Source organism: Peromyscus leucopus, chromosome 9 (genome assembly GCF_004664715.2).
Source record: "Peromyscus leucopus breed LL Stock chromosome 9, UCI_PerLeu_2.1, whole genome shotgun sequence".
NCBI lineage: Eukaryota > Metazoa > Chordata > Mammalia > Rodentia > Cricetidae > Peromyscus > Peromyscus leucopus.
Genome location: NC_051070.1, coordinates 84,767,649 through 84,795,590, shown reverse-complemented (window position 1 = coordinate 84,795,590; position 27,942 = coordinate 84,767,649). Strand labels below are relative to the sequence as shown.

The window sequence follows — 27,942 nt, the reverse complement described above, 5'->3', positions numbered from 1 at the left end:
CATTTGTCATTCTCAGATCTCTGATGGTCTTGGTGGCTAACCATAGTTTTATTAGTTTAGCAGCAATAAGCTGACCATAGCCAGCTCGTCCCACAAGGCTGCAGCTGCCTCAGCCCATTTCATACATAAAAATCAGGCCTTGTCTTTTCTAGAGCTACTAGGTCTCCTGCTGAGAAAGGCAGACTCACAGACAGGTTTAAGCTCACAAAACAGGTTTCAATATAAAAAACTCAAGCCATGATGCTATTACTAACCAAAAAGTTTACTTTTTACTATTCCTTTATTTAGAAGAATTTGCTTTTCAGTGACTGCTTCCTGTCATCAACTCTGACTCTACAATTACTTCAAAACCAGCTCACGTTTCTGGCCTCAGTAGTCCTACAAAATCAAAGGGCCCTCAACCTGCTAAATGCTGAAAGGGGAGGCACTTACCTCTTTCTTACAGAAGAATGCTGTTACTATGTAAATAAGTCTGGCCAGGTGGAAGTGATGGTTTTTAGTGGCGCTCTTACCCTGCGAGGAAAAGTTACAAAATACGACAGAATCCACTAACAAGAGTTTTATTAAAGAAGGGAAAAGGGATAGGAATGATCAGGCCTGTTGAAAGGACATGTGAGGGAAGAGGCGGGGACGGGGGTGGGAGGGGTGGGGGGGGTGGGACGCGATGGCGACAACACACGATGACATGGGGTCCTGTCTTTTAAGGACCATCCCAAGCATGCGCACACAGGCCCATGTGGCTACTCCATGCATGCACATAGCTCATATGGTCCACGTGATTTACGTGACCACGCAGCGCATGGGGCTACATAGGATGTCTGACCCGGAAATGACTAGGTGGAAATGACTAAGTATCCCGTCGGGTCATGCACAATTTTGGGGGGCGTGGCTGGAATTCCTATGACGAAGAAAATGTTAAAGACTTACATGAGCTGGCAAAAACTCTGCAGCCTCCAGGGGCCAACTCTTTTGCAGAATTCTTATTTGGGTCTCCCTTGAGCCCTTAGCTCTTATATCTCCCTGACCCTCTGATTTCCATACTCTTTGTAATAATGACTACCCCCTGTCTCTTTAGGTCCTTTCAGGAAGAACTGACAAAATTACCCAACAGTTGGTAAACCAGATGCGTCTGATGGAATCTCCTCAGGCTTCTACCCGGCTTTGGACTAGCATTTCAAACTGCTCCAAGCGTCCAGCACTTCCCTAGCCTCAGGTAGTTCTGTTGCAGCAGAGGTTCCTGCTGTTGCCTGACTGCCTTCCCCAACTCTGGGCCTTTGACGGGCATTCCCACCTTCCTGGGCCCTGAGAAGGACATCCTAATTTCAGCTGAGAAGCAGTTACAGAAGGGATTATGTCCTGGACCCCTTATAATCAATAAAAGGCTGGTTGGAATACCAGGTCCATAGGAAGCTCCATTTTTCCACATTCCAAAAGGCAGAGAGAACAAATGGTTACCTGCGGTGCCTATTAGCAAACCAAAGCCCATGCTGGCCTCCAGGCTCCCTCAGTATCACAAGTAATGTTACACGTTTCAAAGACCATGATAGATAGCTAGAATCCTGGTCTTCTCACTTCCTGCCCTACCCTACACTCCCTCCAGTTTTGGAGTTCCTTTTTTTCCCTCCTTTTCTCCCTCACTCTGTCTCCCTCTCTCCCTCTCTCATTCCTTTCTCATTCTCTTGCTCTCCTGTGCTTCCCTCATCCCCACCCCCACCCCCCATTTTGCTCCTGCTTCTCTCCTGGCCAAGTTCACTCTGCCGGCTATGTTCAGACTACTCCTTTTTCTCTCTGCTCTGGACTCTTCCAAATGCCTCTGGCTGTTCTCTCTCTCTCTCTCTCTCTCTCTCTCTCTCTCTCTCTCTCTCTCTCTCTCTCTCTCTCTCTCTCATCTACAACAAAAACCTTCCCCTTAGCTGAGCAGTGGGGGGCGCATGCCTTTAATCTCAGTGCTCGGGATGCAGAAGCAGGTGGATCTCTGTGATTTCCAGGCCAGCCTGGTTTACAAAGCGAATTTCAGGACAGCTAGGGCTACACAGAGAAACCCTGTCTCGAAAAACACAAACAAATAGACAAACAAATTCTTCCCCTTAACCATAGCATGGGGTAAGAGTGTCATTTTATACTGTAGTGCAGTAGGCTACTGAAGTACAGCTATTCTTTGTGTTTGTTTTCAAGACAGGGGGTCTCTGCCGGGCAGTGGTGGCGCACACCTTTAATCCCAGCACTCGGGAGGCAGAGGCAGGAGGATCTCTGTGAGTTCGAGGCCAGCCTGGTCCACAAATTGAGTTCCAGGAAAGGTCCAAAACTACACAGAGAAACCCTTTCTTGAAAAACCAAAAACCAAAAACCAGGTGATGATGGTGCACACTTTTAATCCCAGCACTTGGGAGGCAGAGGCAGGCAGATCTCTGTGAGTTTGAGGCCAGCCTGGTCTACAGAGCGAGATCCAGGACAGGCGCCAAAACTACACAGAAAAACCCTGTCTAAAACAAACAAACAAACAAACACTACTTTAAGTGCTGAAACTATCTTGGGTAAACTGGTCTCTAGTCACGTAGACTGGCCATAAATTCACTGGTCATGTAGACTAGCCATAAATTCCTATGCAATGTGTCCCTGACCTCAAGGTCACGAGAACTGCCTGACTACTGAACTTCTGCAAACACTTGTTTGGTACAGATACCCACAGCTGCCTTTCTTTCTTCTTCCTTTTTGTTTGGTTTTTTTTTTTTGGTGGGGGGGTTTCCGAAACAGGGTTTCTCCATGTAACCTTGGCTGGAACTCTCTTTGTAGACCAGGCTGGCCTCCAACTCACAGAGATCTGCCTGCTTCTGCCTCCTGAGTGCTGGGATTAAAGGTGTGTACCACCACTGCCACCAGGGTGGCTTTTCTATATATATTCTAACTGTGTTTTTTTTTTTCCCTTTAAAACTTGAACAAATTGGAGTGAATAAAGGCTCCATATAATTTGACTTCTTCAGGCCTCTTGGGTGGGTTTTTTTTCCTTCAGTACGGACTCCATAACAGAAGGGTTTGTCTTTTGCTGTCCAGTACACTCCCACTATCAACAAGGTACCGTGGTAAGGAAACAAAGAACAAACAGATCTTAGCGACCTCTATCTACTCTTGTACCAGACTTCCCTGCACGTTGGCCTTGTTACCATCTCCAGGCGTAAACCAGGTCTCACTGCCTTCTCCCAAAATGGTGTATCCAGCTGTCTTAGGGTTTCTATTGCTGCTGTGAAACACCATGACCAAATAGCAAGTTGGAGAGGAAGGGGTTTTTTTGGTTTACACCTCCGTATCACCGTTCATCATTCAAGGAAGTCAGAACAGGATCCTGGAGGCAGGAGCTGATGCAGAGGCCATGGAGGAGTGCTGCTTACTAGCTTGCTCCCCGTGGCTTGCTCAACCTGCTTTCTTATAGAACCCAGAACCAGGAGCCCAGAGGTAGCCCCAGGCACCATAGGCTAGGCCTTTCCCCCATTGATCATTACTTGAGAAAATGCCTTGCAGCTGGGTCTCATGGAGACATTTCCTCAGCTGAGGCTCCTTCCTCCCTGGTGACTCTAGCTTGGACCAAGTTGACACACAAAGCCAGCCAGTACACCGACCATCGAGCACTTTCAGAGGCTGACTGTGGACAAGTTTGGGCTGAGATTTTGGTTCTGCCACTGTGAGGGCCCAACACCCTCTCAGCCTCAGTTTATCTTATGTGTGAAGCCAGAACAACACCAACATCTGGGAACTTATTGTCTAGTGAGTTCAATGAAAGACATAGAAAGCACTCAACGTAGCCCTGGGCACCAAGTTATGACTACCAGAGAGATAATGCAAGGTGGGAAGCGCGCATAAAGTCCCACCAGGTCTCCTTTTGCTTGGTAAAGGGTACATGGTACAGCAATGAGGTGAATTCCGGGAAGGCTGAGCTAAAGCCCAAGAGTTCTATAGTTGATTAATAATGTCTGTCATAGGCCTGGAACTAGAGGGAGAGGTGAGGAAGAAGCCCACCCAGGCTTCACTGATGCTGATCCATCATTTATACCACATTTTTTCACGTAACTGTCTTTCCAGGAATGAAGATATTCCCAAGAGACGCTCGCAACTTTCAATCTGAGGATCAGACCATTGAAAGAGTGGACCTCAGACAAATGGCAGTTTCCCAGGAATGTCGCAGAAAGGGATTACAATTTGTCAGTCTACCTTACCGGGTGAGACTGGATCCCGAACGATGATTGGTCAAGGGTGGCCTGGACCACACCTTGGTGGGACTGCCGAGTTATCTCTTGCCTGGAAGATGGACTGGTAGGGACGTTGCTGGATCGCTTTGCCCCTTGGTGCCACACTGAGCAAGTCTTTTCCTGTTTTCCACCATTAAGATGGTTCTTTTTAAAAACTTTATTACTTTGTGTATGTGTGTGTCACACACACTGTGGCGTCCACAGAGGTCTGACGCATTGGATCCTCCTGGAACTGGAGATACGGGAGGTTGTGAGTTGCCTGATATGGGTGCTGGGTAGCAACCTCCAGTCCTCTGAAAGAGAAGTGCACTTTTATTTTAACAGCTCAGTGGTCTTGCCACACCCTAATTGGGCTCTTTTCATTGGTTTATTAAGGACAGGTGGCAGGTTCCCCCAAGTTCTTTAATACTAAGGTCTGCCGTCTAAAACTGGGGTGCCTTCCCATGCTTAGTGTTTTCAGCAGAGGCTCCAGACGCAGCGGTCTTCCCTGTGGCAGACTCCTACTTCTCTCCTGCCAAAGCCTGCAGTGGAGAGGAGCCGGGAGCCGGGGAAGCTAAATGCTGCCCTCTGCTGATCACTTTCCATATAGCAGCATCTTACATAGTTTACATCTTGTTTAAACTCAGGCAATTTCTCCGCTCCAGCTGAGCAGCTTCGCCTTGTCCCCGTGAAGCATTTATTTTTAACGCATTCACCAACACGTTTTCATTTGTTTGTTAGTATCTTTAATTTGTACTGTAAAACATGTTTATTTTTGGTCTGTTTTCTATTGTTTTGTCTTTCCTATGATTGCAGGAGATGTTAAAATATATTCTACTTTCCTCCCTCAGAACAGGGCTTTTCTATGTAACAGACCTGGCTACCCTGGAACTCACTTTGTAGACCAGGCTGGCCTTGAACTCACAGAGATTTGTCTGCCTCTGCCTCTGGAGTGCTGGGACTAAAGATGTACGTCACCACTCCTAGCTCTACACACACACTTTATCATTTCTGTGCATTGTAATTTCTTTCCTTTCCTTTTCAATTTCCCAAACAGCTACTCCTCTATATATGACGAGGCTACATCAGACGGGTTAACTGGGGTGTAATGCTGTCGAGTAAACATGCATCTGTGAGCCGGATGGTGGTGACGCACGCCTTTAATCCCAGCACTCGGGAGGCAGACGCAGGAGGATCTCTGTGAGTTCGACGCCAGTCTGGTCTACAAAGCAAGTTCCAGGACAGCCAAGACCTCATTACACATAGAAACCCTGTCTTGAAAAACAAAAAAACAATAAACAAAAAAGTGCATCTGTGATGGCTAGGGAGATGGTCCATTGCTTATGAGCACCTGAAGCTCTTGCAGGAGAACCAGGTTGGGTCCTTTTCACCCACATGGCAGCACACAGCCATCTGTAACCCCAGTCTCAGGGTCCTCTTTTGCCCTCCCCAGGAACTGCAGGCACATGATTCATGTTAGCATTTAGCATTCAGACCGGCCCCTTGGGGACCCACCCAGCGTCCTGACAACATCATTTTACGTGAAGTCCTCTTTAAAACAAAACTGCTCTCTCTTCTTTCCTCTCTTGTCCACGATGTAGCATGCACCTCCTCCCTTCCTTTTCTTCCCTTCTCTTTCTCTTCTTCTCCTCTCCTCAGACCCTTCCCGTTCTTTCTCTCTTCCTTTCTCCATTCCCCCCAATAAAACTTTCCACATGGGTGCCGTGTCTGCATGGTGTGAGTGACTTTCCACCATGCCCCCTTGGCTGCCGCCTGCGGTGTCTGCATGGCGAGTCTCCCTCACCCGCCCTGGGGCACCTTGGCTCTACCTGCCAAAACCTCTCTCCTGACATCTCATAAAAATGCACTTACATGCAGACAAAACACTCATACACAGAAAATAAGAAGAAAACAACTCTATATTTCATTACTTATTTATTTTGAGACAGGGTTTCTCTGTATAGCCCTGTGCTGTGGGATGTTCTGTATGGCAAATGTGTTGCTCTGATTGGTCAATAAATAAAACACTGATTGGCCAATGGCTAGGCAGGAAGTATAGGCGGGACTAACAGAGAGGAGAAAAGAAGAACAGGAAGGTGGGAGGAGTCGCTGCCAGCCGCCGCCTGGACAAGCAGCATGTGAAGATGCCGATAAGCCACAAGCCATGTGGCAAGGTATAGATTTGTGGAAATGGATTAATTTAAGCTATAAGAACAGTTAGCAAGAAGCCTGCCATGGCCATACAGTTTGTAAGCAATATAAGTGTCTGTGTTTACTTGGTTGGGTCTGAGTGGCTGTGGGACTGGTGGGTGAGAGAGATTTGTCCTGACTGTGGGCCAGTCAGGAAAACTCTAGCTACAGTCCTGGCTGTCCTGGAACTCACTCTGTAGCCCAGGCTGGCCTCAAACTCAGAGATCCGCCTGCCTCTGCCTCCCAGGTGCTGGGATTAAAGGGGTGTGCCACCGCTGCCCACAGCATGTTTTTAATAGATCTCAGACATTCTAGACAAGTACTCCATCCTGAACTTCATCCCCACCCCTGGAAAGAGTTTGTTTTGATTTTTCAGCCCACAACCTTTCTAAACTTTTTGTTTCAGTTTACTGTGTGCGTGTGCTGTGTGTGTGTGTGCTTTGCACATCCGAGGCAAGCACTCTAATAATTAAGCTGCATCTCCAGCCCCTTTTTCTCTTTCACTATAGGCCCGGTGCCACACTTTTTAACAAGTGTGTGTGTGCACACTCACTTCATGTGTGTGGGGTGCAGACATGAGCTCTGGTGTGCACTTGCACGTCACGTGTGGAGGTCGGAAGTTAGAGGACCACCTTGGGAGTTAGTCCTCAGGTCCCTTTCACATTCTGTCAGAGACGCGGTTTTTCTAACTATGTATCTTAAAAATGATTTATTTTTATTTCATGAGCACTGGTGTTTTGCCTGCATGTGTGTCTGTGAGACGGGTTTTTTCACAGGCCTGAACTTTACCATGTGGGCCAGGATGGCTGCTCCGAGCTTGCAGGGATCTGCCTGTCTCTGCCTTCTATTTTACCATTGCTGTTTCGCTTCTCACACAGCAAAACCATTTTATATTTTTAGATAAATGTTTGAAGTAGTTTTCAGTAGTCTGTTGAGTGAGAAATGGCCCCTCACAGTCACAGGCATCTGAGTACTTGGACCCCAGGGTAGCGCTGTTTGGGAAGGGCATGGAGCCTCACTGGAGGAATGTCCCTCATTGGGTCATTGGGGGATGGGCTTTGAGGGGTGATAGTCCCTCCCCATTTCCTGTTCTCAATCTCTCTGCTTCCTGTGTGTGGCTGAGATGTGATTGATCCACTTCCCGCCCCCCCCCCCCCATATGGACATCTAGGCCTCCGAACTGAAAGACAAAAGGAACTTCTGTGACTTGCTTTTGGTCACAGCATTTTGTCAGAGCAGCCAGAAAGTAATGAATACAGGTGGATCCCGAGCTCCAATTGCTAGGACGTCTGCTTTTTTGTTCAACCTCTTCACACTCATGCTTTGGCTTTTCGTCCTCCTCTCCCGTGTACACACAGCTGATGTAGCCCATGCTTCAGGAAGCTGTGCAGGCAGAATTTCAGAAGAGTTCACAAATGTCAGGCCACCTCTCTTCCACTAAGCTCCACCCCTTGGTGCCAGGTTCTTCTTCTTTTTCTTCTTCTTCTTCTTCTTCTTCTTCTTCTTCTTCTTCTTCTTCTCCTCCTCCTCCTCCTCCTCCTCCTCCTCCTCCTCCTCCTTCTTTCCTTCTTTGTGTTTTGATCTCATACAGCCCAGGTTGGTCTCAAGATCACTATATAGCTGAGGATGTCCTTGAACTTTTGATGCTCCTGCCTCTACCTCCTGAGTGCTCTTATCCCAGGTATGATAGAAGCAGAATCAATTCGAAGTTAGCCATTGCTTTCTTTTTATTGAAGTTCAGTATTGTATTAGTTACTTTTCTCCTGCTGTGATGAAACACCGTGACCAAGGCATTTTATAGAAGAGATGGTTTGTTTGGGGCTTACGGTTCCAGAGGGGTTAGAGCCCAGCGTGGCAGAGCAGAGGCATGGTAACACATGGCAGGCACAGTGGCAAGAAGCTGAAGGTTCACATCTGGAACTACAGGCGTAAAGCAGGGACAGCAAACCAAACTGGCGAGTCCTAAAGCTCCCAGAGCCTGCTCCAGGGGACATACTTCTTCCAGCAAAGCCACACCTCCTGAACCTACCCAAGTATCACCCATGGGGGACCAAGTGTTCAAATGCCCAAGACTATGGGGGAATACGTCATCCAAACCACCACAAGTCTATCTTGAAAAAGCTGCTAGATCTACCAGGTTTCTGAAGAGACCATCTGTCGTCTTACTGCAAGAAAACTTTTTTTTTATTAGAATAAACAGCAGAGATGACTTTAATCAATTTTAACAGCAGAGAGAAGTTAAAAGCAAAAAGACACTAAGATACTTTTAAACATTTTTATTATTCTTGTTCGTAAATGTGTGTATGATGTATGTATGCAAGTTTGGACACAGGTATGTGCTACCACACGTGTGGAAATCAAATGACAATCCAAAATGGGATCCGGGACTCAAACTCAGATCATTTGGCTTGCACAAAAAGCTTTTTGCTCTCCTAGTCTTCTCATTGTCCCCCCACCTCCCCAGATGTAACTCCTTAGGTGTTTCATGTCATCTACTCAGGATTTTAAACAACATGCTCTCCCTGCTACTCAACTCTGAACTACAAGGATTAAGGCTTCCCCCCTACTTCGCCCGTCCACAAGTTCAAGACGGTCCTGTAGCTAGAGTTTTCCTGACTGGCCCACAGTCAGGACAAATCTCTCTCACCCGCCAGTCCCACAGCTGCTCAGACCCAACCAAGTAAACACAGAGACTTATATTGCTTACAAACTGTATGGCTGTGGCAGGCTTCTTGCTAACTGTTCTTATATCTTAAATTAACCCATTTCTATAAATCTATACCTTGCCACGTGGCTCATGACTTACTGGCATCTTCACATGAGGCTTGTCATGGTGGCGGCTGGCAATGTCTCTGACTCAGCCTTCCACTTCCCAGAATTCTCCTCCTTGTCCCGCCTATACTTCCTCCTGCCTGACTTCTGGCCAATCAGTGTTTTATTTACTAACCAATCAGAGCAACACATTTGCCATACAGAACATCCCAGAGTACGGTCCATATATTCTTCCATTATATTGATACCCACTGTTTTTCCAGATTTACATTTTGTGTGAACTCTCCAAATGTCACTCACAGCTAAACTGAAACATTAAAATAATTACTTTCCTTATTATGCTCAACTGAGAACCTTCCTAAGAGTACTTTTTAATTCATTGACTGTTTTTTTTTTTTTTTTTTACATATTTATCAATTTAAAAAAGCATCTATTTTTACTTTAGGTGCATGGGTGTTTTGCTGTGTGTATGTCTGTGCAACACATGTATGCAGTGCCTACAGAGGCCAGAAGAGGATGAGAGATCCCTTGGAATTAGAGTTACAGACAGTTGTGAGCTGCCCTGTGGGTGCTGGGAACCAAATCTGGGTCCTCAGTGAGAGCAGCCCGTGCTTTTAAGTGCTGACTCATCATCTCTCCAGTCCCATATTTAGTGGCTTTTCTCTCCAGTTTCTGCTAAGGTTTTACGCCTTCAAATAGGGAACAGACTGATTTCCTTCCCAGGTGCTACTTCTGGACTGCCTTGGGACTCACTGTGTAGACCAGACTGTCATCCAAGTCCTAGAGGCCTGCCTGCCTTTGCCTCCAGAAGTGCTGAGATGAAAGGCGTGTGCTATCGTGCCTGGCCTCAGGAAACCCTTAGCTGCAGAGTCCTCTCTCCAGCCCCTGGAGTATCTATTGACAGGTGATGTGCTTCGCTTGAAGTTTCACTTGTCAGTGAAGGAGGCAAGTTCTTCTTCCTCCAGATACTTGTCCTGAGTTCTCTGAGGAGGAGGGCAGAGCTGTGTTCCAGGACAGCTGGAGCCCCCTCCCTATGATACAGGGCTGTGCAGCTGAGTTATTTCAGACCAGCGCCACTTGGCAGTTGCAAGGCTCTTCTTATTTCACAGCCCAAGTCTGCCCCACTGACAGTAGACTCCATGCAAGAATGGCATTGGTACATACAGTGTGTATGTATACACACACACACACACACACACACACACACACACACCTTCAGGGGCTGGGGAAATAGCTCAGTAGGTAAAGTGTTTGCTCTTTAAACACGAGGATCTGAGTTCATTCTCCAGGCCCATGTGACATGCCAGGCATGGCGGCGCACACTTATAATCCCAGTGCTTCAGAGACAGAAGCAGGTGCATCCCTGGGGCTGCTGGCTAGCCAGACTAACATACTCGGCAAGTTCCAGGATAGGGAGAGACATGATCTCAACCAAACAAAAAACCAAGGTAGACCATGCCTAAGGGATGACACCTGAGGTTGTTTTCTGTTCTACACACATGCACACACACACATGAACACACACACATGAATACACACACAAACACACATGAACACACACAAGCACACACGTGTAGTGGGTAGCCATTCCAGCTTTGGTCTGGAAGTTCCAACCCCCATTGAGGCTTTGGCGGTAACTATCACACCTACAAGACGGGGCCAAGGGAGGGCACTGAAGACCCGAGATCGGGACGCGCAGCACTCTCTGTTCCTGGACCCTGGACAGTGGAGGTTGACCGAGCAGAGCTCCAGAGAACACCACTGGATTGTGATACACCTTCCCCAGACCCTGCAACCTACCTATCCCTTCATTTGTAAGTTGCACTACTAATAAACTTTCCTTTTAACTACATGGAGTGGCCTTAATAATTTCACCAATACATATGAACACACACATGAACACACACACATGAACACACACACACAATTTAACTTACAATGACACCAAAGAGAAGCTAATACTTAGAGTTACATTTCGTAACTGAAAAGACTCCCTGTGTGCCAGACATGGGAGATTTAACATGGTCAGGAGGTCAGTCCTCCTAACAAGACCTGCAGATTGAATGCAGTCACTACCAAAGTCTCATGAACATTGTTCTTTCCAGGGATCCACAAATACATCCTAAAATCCCTCCCGCAAGTCAAGGTGCTCAGCACAGCCACACCAGGCTTGCAAAAGAACAAAGCCAGAGGAGTCACCCTGTCCAATGTCAAAGTACAAAGCCACAGGAAGCAGGACCATATGATGTGGACGTAAAGACAGACACAGAAATCAGGACAGCAGGACCTGCTCATGGATGCAATCCATTTTTGATAAGGGGATCAAGAAAATTCAATGAGAAAAGAGCTGACTTTTCAACAAATGACATTGGTATAACTAGTTAGCTGTGTACACAGTGAACACACTGACTCTTCCTCACACAATCTAGAGACCCTGACCTGAAATCAATGTCATTTTTAAATGCAAAGACAAAACTTAGAACTCACAGAAGACAACACAGAGGTAGAACCTTCATGAGCAGGGGTTGGGATCTGGTAAAACCGTAAAGGTAATGATAGAGCAACATAAATGATAGAACACCAAAAGTAAGTCAGCCAAAGAAAAACAAACAAATAGGAATAAATAGAAATGTAAGACTTTTATACCCCAAGGACTACCATCTATAATGGGAATTATCACATCGGATATGAGAAAAGCTGGCAAATCACACAATATACAAAGGACATTATGATAATGAACACTGATTGTCACCCTTACGAGAGCTGGAATTACCTAGGACACAACACTCTGGGTGTGTCTGTAAAGAACCTTCTAGATTGGGTTCATTGAAGTGGGACAATCCACCCTGAACATGCGTGAGACCATTCCATGGATTGGAGTCCTGGAAGGAATGAAAAGGTAGGGAGGTCAAATCCAGACAAGCAACAGCATCTATCCTTTTCTGTTTCCTAAGTGTGCACACCATGTGACCAGTCATTTCACATTCCTGTCACCCTGCCTTCCCTCACAATGACAGACTGGGAGACTCAGACTGGGAGACAAAAGAATCCTCCCTTTCTTAGTTGCTCTCCTCGGGTGTTTGGTTACAACAAGAAAAGCAACAATACACTTATAATGTGGCACATCTTTGTTACAGCAACTTCACTGTGCCTTGACTCACACAGGGCTTATGGTTCTGGACTGGATGAATGAATAGAGGTACCCACTGATGGGGTATTGGACACATTGATGAATGCTGTACTGGTTCTGTTTTTTCCCCTAGGTCTGCACAACTACTTCACCCTAAACTACTCTGGGAAATGGATTATTTAGAAGGATTTAAAAAAAAAAAATGCTGGGTGGAAAGGGACTGGAGAAAGGGCTCAGCTATTAAGAGCACTGTCTGCTCTTCCTGAGCATGAGATTTTTGCCATCTGCAACTCCAGTTCCGGGAATCTGGTGCCCTCTACTGGCCTCCATGGACAATGCATGCACACATTAAAACTATCTGTAGGCAGGATTGCATAATACTCATCAGGGTCTCAAATCCATTCTTTTGTTTGTTCACATTGTTATTTTAAGGCTTCTGTTGGAACTGAGTCTTCTACGCCTTATTTGTTTTTGTTGTTATTAAGGATTTTGGGTTATGTGTGTGCGTGAACCTATAATGAATGCACTTTTTTTTTTCCTGAGACAGGGTTTCTCTGTGCAGCTTTGTGCCTTTCCTGGATCTCGATCTGTAGACCAGGCTGGCCTTGAACTCACAGAGATTCTCCTGCCTCTGCCTCCCAAGTGCTGGGATTAAAGGCGTGTGCCACCACCGGCCCGGCATGAATGCACTTTTAAATCTTCGTCTTCTAGAAGCACATAACACTCCAAACCCACAGTTTCTTCGTTGAATGTAGCATGAAGGTACCTTAATTGTTATGCAGGATGGACGGGAACAAAGATTCCTTAATTCTTAGGAAATTCTAATGTCCTTTCTTCTCCCTCTCTGGGAACAGAGCTGTCAGCAAAGGATCTCATAGGAAGACTCACCCAACTCCATGGGGTCACAGAGGCAGGTCTGGAGAGCTCAGTCAGATTTGGCAGCCTGGCACTTTACCATGTATAAGTTTGTGTGCTGTATGTGATAATGATGAGTGTTTGTGATGTTTTTTTTTTTTTGTGTGTGTGTGTGTGTGTGATTGTATGTTTTACATGCTTATGGGTGTTTGAGCACTTTCTGGGATGTGGTGCACTGTGTATGTGAGTGTGCAAAGAGTCTGTGTAGTATGTAGTGTGTGTGTATGTGTGATTCAAGATGACTCATGTCTGCGTGTGCCTGGAAATCCTTCTGAGTCATGAGGGGGTGTTGTGGTGTGAACAGGTGGATGAGTGACAGGTGAGTCTGTGTAGGATAGTGTAGGATAGCGTGTGTGTGCGAGTGCGCGCGCACGCGCACGCACACATACACACACACACACACATATGTAGCTCTGGGATTGAGGGAGATAGGACGGGACATCTTGCCTCTAGCCACACTTGTGGCCCAAGCTCCTGCCCAAAGCACACATCATGCTCCCCAGGTGAGGCAAACAGGGACCCACGAGCCCTGCCTTGGGTAGCTTCTCTCTGGTGGAGGCCGTTTCCATTGACCAGCTGAGACATCTTTGGCTATCGAGGGTCAAAGGCTTGGCTTCACATTACCTAGTCCCTAGCTGCTAAACCCTTCAAAGCCACACAAAACCCTGAGTCCTGACAGGATTTCCACTCACAGAAGAGCCTCTTCCCATGGAGGAGAAAGGGCACCATTTCCTCGCCTGCTTCCAGGGAGCCCTGCCAACAGTTTGGTGTCTTCCCTAGCTTCTGAAAAAGCGGAAAGGAATACGGAGTACCAGCGCTCTAAGAATGCCAGTCCTTGTGTGAGGGAGCTCTGGAGGTTTCCCCAGCTGCCATTCTTTTAGAGATGCCTGTCTGGACCCAAGCTTTCCTGTTTCCTCTCTGCCCATCATACTCTGGGGCCCCACACTGTTCTCCTGGGATTTGTTGTTTTACTCAGACCAAAGTCTCACACGCGCTAGACAAGCACACACACACACACACACACACACACACACACACACACACACACACACGCTATAGCCTCAGCCTCCTTTTAACATTTTATCTGTTTACTTGTGTGTGTAGGAGAGTACCATGTCGGTGGAGGGTGTAACAGCTCCTGGGTGTCAGTTCTCTCCTGCCACCTTGTGGAGGCTGGGAATTGAACACTGGTAGTCGGGCTTGGCTGCAAGTGCCTTTACCCACTGAGCCATCTCACGGGCTCTCTTTTCTCTCCTTTATAGCACTATTCACCATCCAGCATTCTGTAGGCTCCATCTCCTTTGCACATGTCACGTTTCTCTAGAGCTCAGACTCCAGGAAGGCAGATGGTTCTCTCCCCTCTCCATGTGCCTAGAAGGGGCTAGAAACTGTATGCAGGGACAGGGGGGGCCTAGCACCAGATGCCCACAGGCACAGGGACCCTGTCTTTCCTTACTGCCTAAAGGCCAGTCAGAGCCAGGGAAAGCATAGGCGACAGAGGCTGGGAGGTCCTGTCAACTTTCCACTGCCTGATGAGAAGACACCCCTGTGGGTACGAGGGACAGAGCGTGGAAGAATGTGCAGTTTGTGGGGGACAGAGCTGCTGGCCAAGGATGCACTTAATTTAGCCTAAGTCTGGCAAGGCCAGGGCAGATTAATGCAAATCAGGTGCAGCCCTTTTCTCTGGAGAAGCTGGGAGCCAGGATTTGGCTCAAGTGTATTGCTGGCCAAAGGGGCCTAGGCCAGGCCCGGAGTGGGTGGAGGTAAACACGTCCCTGGACTGAACAACTTTGTTTTAAGGAGAGGGAAAGAGCTAGAGTCATCTAATTGGACTCAAGGAGCCAAAGGGGTTGGTGTGTTCATTTCCCTTCAGTGTAGAGTGCCACAGCCTGCACGCTCCTTTCAGGGATGATCTCATGTTGGCCATCATCACCTGTTGGGCAACACAGGTGAGCATTTTATAGCAGAAGAGAGGGAGGCAGAAAGACCTGCGGGAGCAGCTGTTGGCACTCAGGTGGAAGCCGGGGCCCAGGGCCAGCACCAGCTCTTTCCTCACACTCCCCAGATACCTGATGGGAGTCTGCTTCCTGTAGAAGGATTGATGAGGCCACCAAAGAGTCAGACAGCCTCTTTGAGCTGCCCCCAGGCCCATGTTGATTTCAGGAAAAAAAGAGAATCCATGTTGGGACCAGAGTACCAGGTTTGATTCCCCACTCTGTTGCATATTGAGCAAACCACCACTGTTCTTTGGGACTCAGTTTCCCCATCTAGACAAGCCTGTCCAGCTGATGGCACTCAGAGCCTTGAGCATGACTAAGTTTTGTTCACTATCAGCGTCTACCATCAGTCAGGAACTTCCAGGAGCTTCTGTGGGGAGCTTGCTCTCCTCCTTCCTCTGCTTGCCCTTTTCCTTCTCTTCTGTCCTGGGCCTTCGAGGCAGAATAGAAGACAGCCCAGAGGCTCTTCAAAGTTACTGCCGAGCAGCGGCTCCAGTAAACACCATGGCAGCCGTAGCAGGTCCCATCAGAGGCCTGGCAATTCGTGGTTATGGGATTCTGTTCAAGGGTTGAACAAAAATATATTCTAGAGTCTCAGACTTTCTCTTCAAAACAGAGCCAACCCTAATGTTCATCAGCCTGAGTACAGGAACAAGGTATGTCCTAGGGCTAGTGAACTGGCTCGGAGGGTAAAGTGGATCCCACATGGTGGAAGGAGAGAACACACTCCCACAAGTTATCTCCTCACCTCTATACACAGGCTGGGGCATGCATGCCCAGCCGCCAGTAAACAAGTAAATGTAAGAAAAGTTTCTTTCGAAGATGTGGTCAATATGCACAATGGAATGTTTTACAGCCCTAAAAAGGGTAAGGTACAGATACATGATGAAACTAAGTGGACTTGGGAACATCCACTCAGTGGGAGAAGCTGGATACCACAGTCTTACGTTGTATGTAGAAACTTGTTTATACAGAGCAGAGGAAAGCTGGAGTCACTAGTGGGTAGATGTCCTGGTACCAGCTGTTCATGTTCACACTGTCCCTCCCTCTGTGTTCATCTCTGTCTCTTTCTCTCCTGAAGTGGCTCATGGCTCTGGTGCACACTGGTTCAGGTGGCAAATTGCACAGAAGGCCACCTGCATCTGAGTGGTTGGTGAGTGGAGAAAGAACACAGACTCGGAGGTCACCCAGGAAGTGTGCCTGTTGTGGCTTTGACTAAACTTTGTCCCGACTCCCTGTGTAAGTCGTTTCCTGCTTGTCAGGTCCCTGTTTGTCAAATGGAGAACAAGTTGCTTAAGGATGAACAAAATACATTTTATGTCACAGGCATTCAGGACACAGTAGTGAGTGCAAAAGAATGTGAGTGTGAGCATGTAACACCACACACCACACACCACACACACACACACTACACCACACACACAGACACACACACCACACATACTACACCACACAGACACACACTACACCACACACACACAGACACACACACCACACATACACACCACACACACTACACCACACAGACACACACACACACACACACACTACACCACACACATAGAGACACACACACACACACCACACACACACAGACACACACACACACACACACACTACACCACACACACACACACACACACACACACAGACACACACACTACACCACACACACACACACAGACACACACACACACACACTACACCACACAGACACACACACACACACACACACTACATCACACACACACAGACACACACACACACACACACACACACACACACACACACACCACACACCCCTCTGCTGTGGGAGTGTGATAGGAACAAGGAAAGGACAGTCAGATGCCAGTCCCTTGGGAGACAGACAGAGGGACACTTGGGATCTGTGAGAAAGCTTATCTGCTTACACCAATAGGTTCCCACCTCAGAGCCAGGTCTTGCTGTTACCATACTGGACAGAAGCTGTCCTGGGAGGCCCAGTCCGCCAAGGGAGCATGGAGTTGGCAGAGGACCACAAATCAACGCTGGGCCCACGGTTTTTGGCTGAGTGACAAGCAGCGGGAGAGGCCTGCAGCCTGAAAGGCCTGTGGAACCCAGGTATCTGAGACCCCAGGTTTCACAACAACTTGGGTTGAGTGGCTACAGCCTCTGGATTATTCCCAGACCCCTGCCTGGGCCTGTTCTGCTGCCTCTGATACTCCTGTTGGGGGGACAGAGGAAAGTTGGAGGTGTAGGGGGGAGCTGAGAGGGGACGCCAACAGCTGTTCCTGGGCTGAGGGCCTGGGAAATCTGAGCCCAGACACAGGCTGCCTCAGGCAGGAGAAAGGCGACTGCTGAGCGCGAGCCCAGCCTCCCCAGAAGTCCCAGTTAGCTCAGCAGCCTTCCCTGAGCCCTGGACATCTGCAGGCTGGAGTCGGCTTCCCTATCTCCCAGATCCATGGGGGGGAAGGAGGCAGTGACAGCTGTCTCAGAGCCTGGGCCTCAGAGACGGGCCCAACAATGGCATCGGAGCTGTCTGGCCTCATTCCAGAGAGCCCTTCCCCTTCGCCTTGCTATGGGCCTGAAGGAGTTGGGACAGGAAGAAAGGAGGAGGAACATGGCACTTGTGTAGCCCGCCAGACACAAGGGCATCTTGGGCACTTTACCTCATTCTTCAAACTCTCTCAAGGCCATCATTATTTGTTGCCTTCATTTAGAAGACAGGATCAGAGAGGTAACTCAGTGGAAGTGCCAAGATAAAAATCTGAGTTAAAACCAGTCTATACCTGCATCTTGAAGTCCATCTGGAATTCAAAGAACCAGAAGAAGGTAGCAAGTTGCCCTGTTTGCTGACTGAGAGCCTCCGGTGACCCTGGCTGCATCGCTGAGGTGGCATGCTGAGAAGAGAGGCTTTGCAGAAGTAACTGGATGACTGGCTGACCCTGTCCAGTTCTTGCTGTGCAACAGATCTGGGAGAAGAGATCAGTTGAGAAGTTAACAGGTAGCAAATCAGCTGAAAAAAATAGCAGAGGCAATTTGGCTTAGAGAAGTCTTTGAGGAAGATGGGTTGTTGCTGGCCTGGAGCAGACTGACTTGCACTGTGGGACCCATTTTAGTTAGGATAGGTTAGGTTTTGCTGCAATAATAAACAATTCCCATTAGCTCAGGCAACTGTTTCCTGTTCCTGCTACTCATTCAGCACAGGTCAGTGCTGGGGTGGGCTGTGCATCCTGCTAGCTCATGGATCCCGGCCAAGTTAAGTTTCATCCAGATGTAGTTGCCCCTAAACTTTGGCAGAGATAAAAAAAAAAAAAAAAAAAAAACCTGCACACTGACTTTTAAATTTTCCATTTACTTTTCATTGGTTAAAGGAAGCCACACAGTGTGTTATCCAGCTTTCATTCATTGGAAAGACATCTGATATAACCAACTTGAAAAACAGTTTTATTTTGGCTTATGGTTGGTTGGCATCATTGCTTTGGGGCCTGGGTTGAGGTTGCATCATGGCAGAAGTATGCTGGAGAAGAGCATAGTCCTCACCTCATGTCAGCTGGGAGGAAGGACCAGGGTCCAAATGCCTCCTTCAAGGTCATGCCCTGTCTTAGGGAAGGTTTCTGTTGCTGTGAAGAGACACCATGACCACAGCAACTCTTATAAATCAAAGCACTTAATTGGAGCTTGCTTATGGTTCAGAGGTTTAGTCAGCTGTCCTCGTGGCAGGAAGCATGGCAGCATGCAGGCAGATATGGTGCTGGAGGAGTTGAGAGCTTCACATCTGAATCAGCAGGCAGCAGGAAGAGAGAGTGACACTGGGCCTGGCTTGAGCTTCTGAAACCTCAGAGCTCACCCTCAGGGACACATTTCCTCCAACAAAGCTACACCTCCAATAATACGACTCCCTATGAGTCTGTTGGGATCCATTTTCATTCAAACCACCACATACCCCAATGAGACTTTCAACTAGGCCTCACCTATTAAAGATTCCATCACCTCCCAATAGTGCCAAAGGTCATTATCACTTACCAAAGCCACACCCAGGGAAATATCTAACTTGATGGTAAACATAAGCACACACACCCCACCTTGCCACTGCCCAGGAGCAGATGGGAATGTCTGATGGACAGCAGCAATGACTACCACAGAGGCAAAGGAACAACAGGGAAGGATGGGGGGGGGGGCACATTTCAGCATGATCTTCCCAGCAGTGTCTATCAACAGAAGCATGAAAGCATGTAGGCCAAGTCAGGTGGGTGCATCACAGGCAGATACTAGAACGTTCTCACAGTCACTGAGACAGTCAGACTGAGGGCTTGACAGTTAGATGTACTTATGCTCAGACCCTGTTCTTTCTTTTCTTTAATTAAACTTTCTTTTTATCTATTCTTTGTGTCTTTTACATCATGCATCTTAATCCCATTCATTTCCTGTCCCTTTGTATCTGCCCTCTACCCTTGGAATCTCCCTCCCAAAATAAAACAAAATAAAAAAAATTAAGAGGAAAAAAGAGAAAGAAAGGAGGGGGAAGGAAAAGCTCTTCTTGGAAGCTGTAGTGTGACACAGTGAGTCACGCAGTAAGCCTTTCTATCCATACATCTTTACTTGCAAGTGCTCCTTGCAAAGAGTCATTGGTCTGGTTCGAGGCCTCTGGTTTCTGCTATGCATTGCAATGCTGGGCCCTCACCGGGACTCCTCTTGGAGATCCTGTTGTTGTCTTGTATCATGGAGATTCTGCAGCTTTGGGTCTGCAGGGCCGGTCCCTTCACGTGGTCCCACTGATCACAGATGGGGTGGATGTTGGGGTGAGTCAACTCATAAACTCTGGTTCTGGGCCTGGGTAGTTGCAGTGTTGGTCATCTGGTCATCTCTCCCCCATCTACACCACCAGGTTGAGCTCTCCAGCATTGTCCGGGCTAGTTCACCCCTTGCAGCGATGAGCTAGGGGCGGGGCCAGTTCTGCTGCTTTCTCATCCTCAGGGTCAGCTCTCCCACACCTACGTCTTCAGGGCCAGCTCTACTATGTTGCCTAGGTAAAGTATAAGGGCCACTTTTCGGAATGCTGCAGCTGGTGAGGGGCAGGGCCAGTTCTCCCACCTGCCTCAGGTGTAGAGAGGCAGGGAGTGGGAGGGAGAGCCACGTTCTTTCCTAATAGCCGTTGTCATGTGAAGGTTATTTACCAGCTTTTGGCTCTTCCCTCTTTTCCATAATGTGGGAGTGAGAAATCCAGCGTAAATGAGATAATATGAAAATGCCGGAACGGTGCCTGACACCTGACAAGCCCTCTGCAAGCCCATTGTCCTTCTTGTTCCCCTCTCCAGCGCAGATCCTGTGACCTGCCCCTCCCAGAATCCTTGGCAGCATCCCTCCCTCAGCCTCTCACATCCCTAAGACATTAGTCAGCAACCAGGGCAAGGCAGGGCAAGGAGAAATCTGCATGCTGGCCGAGGCCACTAACTTTTCTATCCCATGGCCTGATAAGGTTGGGATCTTCTCTACTCGGCCTTTCACCCCTCACCCACCTCATCCCCACATGTCCCTCTCTCCCCGAGTTCCAGACAACTGCAAACCGGCCACCTTTCTTAGCTTATCTTCCCTGACAGCGATTGATCCAATTCACACCCCTGCGCTTTGGCCATTTAAATGGAGCCTTTCTGCAAGAGCCTGTCTGCAACCAACTGCTGTGTTTGTGGCAGATTCTGATGGGAGGTCTCCCCTCCCCAACCAGGCCACCCCGTCACTACTGTATGCTTCTTGTCACTCGGCAGACTTCTCTGCTTGCAAATGTGGGCAGTGTCCCTGGGCTCTTTTCACTTCTGTCCATACCCCTACTCTCCCCATAGACTTGAAGATGACCATTTGGGAGACATGAAGAGCTGTGGTGTGGTGGGCCAAAAAAAAAAAAAAAAAAAAAAAAAAAAAAAAAAAAAAATGGGGGTTGCGGAAGCACAGAGGAAGGGCAGGACTTAAGGAAGTTTTGGGAGGAGGCAGGCTGAGCACAGCTCTTGCTTATCTCCTCCTACAAGAGGGTTCTCCAGTCACCGCAGGTCGGTGAGCTTGGCCTGCAGTACCGGCTTTGGACAGTAGGGGAGGACCAGTGTCTATGCTGGGGTCACTTAGCTGGGCAGACGCGGGGAGGGGGGGTTAGCCCCCTCTCTTAGGTCCATTTGAGCCGCAGGGGACGGCAGGGTTCTGGGTTCTCAGCTCAGGTCTCCCCACACTCTAGGAGGCTCTTGTCCAAAAGGGCTGTCGAAACTGCGTCCTCCACCTCTCCTCCCTGGAACTGTCTCAGGGCGCGGCCTCTAGGGCTCTTGCAAAGAAATCTGCATATTTAACAGAGTTTGTGCGTCTCCTGACAGGATAGCCTGACAACCTCAGAGCAAGGCTGTCCGTGATCTCAGCTTTGGTACCGCTCTACCCTCTTTCTCTTATGCATGGCAAGTAAAGGGTCTGCCATTTGGGTGATTTCTAGCAATCTCTGGCTCACATCAGGGTTAAACGCCCTGTAGTAAAGAAGCCTGCATCAGACAGGTAAGCCTAGTATTTCCCCAAATTATTTGACAAGCAAAGGAATCTCCCCATGTTAACATCTTACACCTCACTCAACAGAGTGAGACACTAGTGACCACCTTCAGCTCTGACTTCAGGGTTCCCCTCATAGTTCCCCATCATCAGGCCTCAGCACTGCTCAGCTCCCTCAAGAAGGCATCCCAGACCTCAGCAGTACACCTAACCTGGGTCTTCTTGGGGCTCCAGCTTCAGACAGTGCTCCCCTACATGTCACTTTTGGTGACTTTTAGTGGCTTTTGATGTTCCAGTTCCAGCCATCTCAGTTAAGGGGCCTACTCTCTCCTCTCCCTTGGTGTGCAGCAAAAGCACCAGCACCACCCCACCCCCTCCCACCCCCTCACCCCCCCTCGCCCCCTCAAAGAGGCCCTCCAAGGAATAAACGGACATGGCTCATTCTGTCTCCCGATAGTCCAGCCCACTAGTTCAGTCCCCAGTAGGTGGGCCTTCTCTCCCACCCCCCACCCCCACCCCACCCCCGGTTCATCTGGTGGGTTCATCTCGTTCATCAACCCTGTCTACGGCAGAGCACAGGCTTGCTTGCCACTGCCTTAGGACCATCTCCACAGCAGCAAAATGAACACTAGAGGCTCAGAGGGAATTGAAGGCTGCCGGCCCCCCCCCCCCCCCAAGTCAGGGTCCCCTGGATCTCCATTTACCATCAGCCAGCCCGGTGGTTCCAGCGGCTGGGATGTGTCCTTTGAAAGTTCCTGTGTCAGAAATTCAACCCTCAGTCACATGATCATGGTGTTTGGAGGTGGGACATTCAGCAAGTAATTAGGATTAGATGAGATCACCAGGGTGAGGCCTCAGGATGGCATTCAAGTTTATACTGAGAGGAAGAGAGCCAAAGCCAGCGGGGGGAGGGGGGGGGCTGCCTCACCGTGGTGCTCTGTCATGGGGGGGGGCTCACCACCGAGACCCTCCAGGTTTCAGAACTGTGCTCTTTAATACCTAAATGAATAATAAATAACTTTAACAAATGCTTAGACTTTATAAATGAACTTGTTTGGTGTTCCATTATAGTAACAGAAAACAGACCACGCCAGCCTGCAAGCTCATGGTACATCTGGCCCATATGAAGTGAACAATAAGGCTCTTAACTTTTTATTTATTTATTTGTTTGTTTGTTTGTTTGTTTAGATTTTTCGAGACAGAGTTTCTCTGTGTAGCTTTGGTGCCTGTCCTGGATCTCACTCTGTAGCCCACACTGGCCTTGAACTCACAGAGATTCACCTGCCTCCACCTCCCCAGTGCTGGGATTAAAGGCGTGCGCTACCACCGCCTCAGCCTTAACTTTTTATTTTAAAAATTTCACTTCTATCATTATTATTGTATGTGTGTATACAATTTGTGTGCATGTGTGTGATGTGTGCATGTGACTGTGCGATGTGTATGATGTATATGGATGAGTGTGTGATGTGTGTGCAATGTGTATATTATTAGTGTGTGATGTGTGTGTACGAGTATGCTGTGTGTGTGTGAGTATGCTCGTGGAAGTCAGAGAACAATTTTTTGGGCATTGATTCTCTCCTTCCACTATGGGATCTAAGGATCCGGTCCAGGATCTGTGCTTCTGTCGCAGGCACCTTTAGCTGGTGACTCTTACCTCTGGCCCACAGTTTAAAATTTTTATTGGCTAATTTGCTCTTTAGTATATTATTTGATCTGCACTCCAGTTCTCCCAAAGTGTGGCTCTTGGGGTCTTTGAATGAGAATCACCTACCATTGTGTCAAATAATTTTAAGAAAAAAAAGTAATGAGAAATGTTTTTATTTAATTATTAAAATATGTAAAATCAACAGCATTTTAGAAAAGAAGAAAAGCTCTCTAATAAATTCAATGGTGCAAAGTTTGCTATATTATCATCATTAAAAAAAAACCTCTGAGGTTAAAAAAACTCTGTGTAAGCAAGTGAAAACCTCATCACACCAGCTTGTATCGTTGGGCCCGGGCTTGAGAATGAAGAGATGTGTATACTTGCTGTGGTACAGGTCCACGTGGGGACAGTGTTATGATGCGATGCAAGACAGATGGCTAGTTCTGGACTTTTCTAAGCATTTTGTGTCATATGAAGATTTTATTTGATTGCATTTTTTGAAAGTATGTCTCTCTCTGTGAGTAAGTGTGTGTATGTGTGTGTGTGTGTGTGTGTGTGTGTGTGTGTGCGTGTGTGTGTGTGTACCTTAGTAAAAGTGCCTGCAGAGCTCAGAGGCATCAGAATCCCTTGGAACTGGAGTCATAACCAGGTCCTGAGGGCTGGGATCCGAACTCGGGTCCTCTGCAAGAGCAGCATGTGCTCTTAACCACTGAGCCATCATTTCTCTCGCCCCGAGACCTGACCTTTGAAATGAAAGGGTGGTTCTGTGGGTGTTATCCTGTCTACTGGATCCTCGTGCTGGTTCAAGGATGAGGAGTTCTAAGAACCTCAGGGTTGGATGGCCTGGAACCTTTGGACAGCTGTAGGCATTACCTTCAAATGGTGTTGCCACAGCAGGAAGAGTGAGGACTATCCTCTGCACAGATGAGTCTGATGGTCATCACAAAATCTTCATGGTTGGAAGGAACAGCCTGTGATGATGCAGCGGACTGCTTGCTCTTCTGAGACTTTAGAAGGGCCAGTAGGGAGAGGACACAGAGAGGAAGACAGTTTTAGGGTTCTGAGATGCTTGAAAATAGGAAGCAGTGAGCATCTGAGCACTGGACAGAGGTTGGATAGTCATTAGTATTGAAAGACTTACAATATTTAAATAAAAATGAAAACAATAATTTTAAGTATAACGTGCTTGACATTTAATTGGTTGTTTTGGGTATAACTGAGTTTCAAAACAGTCTTGGAAGATAAAGAATTATTCTGATTACAAATGGAAGGCAGCACATTGAGCACATACAACTGTGAAGAAAAAAGACAAAAATGTCCCCAGAAAAATGTAGTTCTGGGCCAGGTGGTGGTGGCGGCGGCGGCGGCGGCGGTGGCACTCACCTTTAATTCCAGTACTCTGGAGGCAGAGGTAGGTGAATCTCTGTGAGTTTGAGACCAGCCTGGTCTCAAAGTGAGTTCCAGGACAGCCAGGGCCGTTACACAGAGAAACCCTGTCTTGAAAAACTAAAAAAATAAATTAAAAAAGTAGTTCTAAGATGTAGAAATTTCATAGATTTTTTTTATATTATCCTTAAAAAATAGACGAGTTTAGGAATAAAGTGGAATAAGATAACATGGGAGAAATTATAAACTACAAGAAAAATGATAAAGGAAATTTCATTTTAGCATTTGTATTAATTACATTGTAAATAATATTTACACAAACATAAGAATGTAATATTACTATTAATTTTTGTGTGTGACAAAGTCTTGCTATGTAGTCTAGACTGACCTTGAACTTGAGACCCTCCTGCTTCATAAAATATAGTTACAATTATATAACTTATAATTATATAACTATAACAATTATATAATATATAACATATTATAATTATATAACTATATTATATATGACTATAATAAAATATATATATTTTGAAACAGAGATTCTTTGTGTAGTTTTTTGGTGCCTGTATTGGATCTCACTCTGTAGACCAAGTTGGCCTTAAACTCACAGAGATCTGCCTGGCTCTGCCTCCCAAGTGCTGGGATTAAAGGCGTGTGCCACCACTGCCTGGCAATAATAAAATAACTTATTAGACAAAAAAAAGAAAGAAAGAAAAGAAAGGAAGAAAGAAAGGAAGAGAAAAAGAAAGAGAGAGAGAAAGAAAGAGAAGATGAAGAAAGAAAGAAATTGGGGCCTGGGGGGATGGTTCAGTGGTGAAGAGCACTTGTTGTGTAACTGTGAGGACTTGAGGACCAGAGTTTGGGTCCCAGCACCTCTGTCACAAGTTAGGCATCCTGTGCATGCCTGTAATCCCAGCTCCAGACAGGCAGAACACCAGAGGATTGTTGAAGCTTGCTGGTCTACTGCCTAACCGAAACCCAAATCCCAGGCTCAGGAGAGACCTGCCTCAAGTTAATAGGCAGAGAGTGATAAAGGAAGACAGTCATGCCCTCTTCTGGCCTCTGCACATGCATGCATGGGCACACACACACACACACTTGTGCACACATGCACACACAAAAGTAAAATAAATAAAACTTTTTGCTTGTTTGTTTTGTTTTTTGAGACAGGGTTTCTTTGTGTAACCCTAGCTGTCCTGGAACTCACTCTGTAGACGAGACTGGCCTCAAACTCACAGAGATCTGCCTGCTTCGGTCTCTGGAGTACTGGAATTAAAGGTGTATGTGCCCCCACCCCCACACTCCCACTACCTGGCTAAATAAATAAATCTTAAAAGCAAAAAAGAAAAGGCAAAGGAATTAATAGCCTAATTCTCATTAGGGTTTTTGAGATACCGACAAGAGATAATAATCTTTAAAAAGTAAATAGAAATACAAGTATATTGTCAAGCTGTCCAAACACAGCTGATAGTGTAGACGAGACAGACATATAGGTGATGGAGAATGTGATGGAGCACGTGATGGAACACAGAGGAGAAGGGAAAGGCATTTATATGAGCTAAATTCTCACTTTCACTTCCTGAAACTGGCGAATCAAGGACTGGATCCAGTTGGGGAGCCAACTTGGTAGGCAAAGTGCTTGCAGGCATGAGGGCTTGGATCTTCCTCAACACAGAAACCGGTCGTGGTGTTATGTGTCTGTGACCTCAGCACGGGATGAGGAGACAGGTAGATCTCAGAAGCTTCTGAGCCAGCCAGTGTGACGGAAATGGCCAACTCCACGTTCAGTGAGAGACCCTGCCTCAAAAAATAAGGTGTAGAAACAACTGAGGGAGACGCCCATATGTCAGCCTTTGTCCTCCCCATGCTCACACACAGGCAGGTGGACCTGCACTCCACCCCTGAGGAATTGAATCCACAAGCGTTCTATTCAGATTGATGGAGACCAACTGCCCAAATAAGCAAAACTACAAATGATCAGAATAAATGATCTGGCAGAAGTGAAATGACGGATGGTGAGGTTTGCTCAAGAAACAAGTTCCTCAACATGAACATGTACGACATTTCTTGGTTTAAGGAAATGTAGTGGGGGCGGGGGATGGAGAGACGGTTCAGCAGTTCAGAGTGTCTCCTGCTCTTCCAGAGGGCCTGAATTTGGTTCCTAACCCGGATATCTGGTAGCTTACAACCTCCTGTAACTCCATCTCTAGGGGATCTGATGCCCTCTTCTGGCTTCATCAGGCACCTTCACTCATGTGCACGTAACACACACACACACCCCTAAATAAATAATTTTTTAAGGAAAATACAGTGTAGGGACTGGGGGAGATGACCACACAGTGAGTGAAGTACTTTCTGTCCAAGCATAAGGCCAGACTCTGGATCTCCAGCACCCATTTCAGTACCAGCAGATGTGGCCGCCTGCCCTTGATCCCAGTGCTCAGGAAGCAGGGACAGGGAGTTTCTAGAACAAGCTGTCTAGCTAGACTAGCGGAATTTTCTCACTCTGAAGAGACAAGTAAGATATCCTGGTTCAACATATAAAGGTGGAAATTGATTCCGGAAGAGATTAATGTGTCAACCTTTGCTCCCCCCCCTCCCCGTGCCCCTGCCCCGCACACCTTGAACATATACAAAAAAGAAAATACAATGTAATACACTGTTTTCCTGGTTTTTGTTTGTTTGTTTGTTTGTTTGTTTTTAGATTTAATAATGATTATTCATCCCTATCAGATAGACAAAGAGGTTGAGGTTAGGAGACTGAGGTCACAAAACATGGGGTAGGAAGGGCCAGGTGATGCCCCACACAACCCCAAGAGCCCTCTTCTCTTACTCCTGTGACTCACCATCACTCAGCCACTTTACCTTGGCAACTGCTATATTCTCTGCCCAGTGGGTCCCTCACAACTCCTTACCCTGGCCAGTGCCACCCATTTTTTACAAAAGAGCCTGGAGTCAAGTACTCCTTGACTATGTCTCCCCCACAGTATCATTGGCATATCCATCTTACCGGCTCATTTGTTAGACTGAACTCCTCAAAGAGAAGTCTTCATGTGGCCACCCAAGCCCTGGCCACCAGGTTGGCGGTGTGTGAACGGTGAAGGGATGGAGTGTGCCCACTTCAGAGGATGCTAGGCTGCTGGGTTGGTGGCCAGAGGACCAAATTCTGGCCACAGGCCTGACAGT

The 27,942-nt window shown here is 47.4% G+C and overlaps 1 long non-coding RNA gene across 2 annotated transcripts; it reads right to left on the bottom strand.

Moving 5' to 3' along the window:
* LOC119088545 lies at nt 1-22,500 on the bottom strand. 2 transcript variants are annotated; one of them, XR_005092209.1, is made up of 3 exons: nt 22,427-22,500; nt 17,993-18,175; nt 1-513 (listed from the first exon to the last, which is right to left on the bottom strand). It is a non-coding gene; the product is annotated as an uncharacterized LOC119088545 (long non-coding RNA). The 2 variants fall into 2 exon arrangements; XR_005092210.1 differs by lacking the exon at nt 1-513 and adding an exon at nt 13,298-15,782.
* Between the last annotated feature and the right edge of the window lie 5,442 nt (nt 22,501-27,942).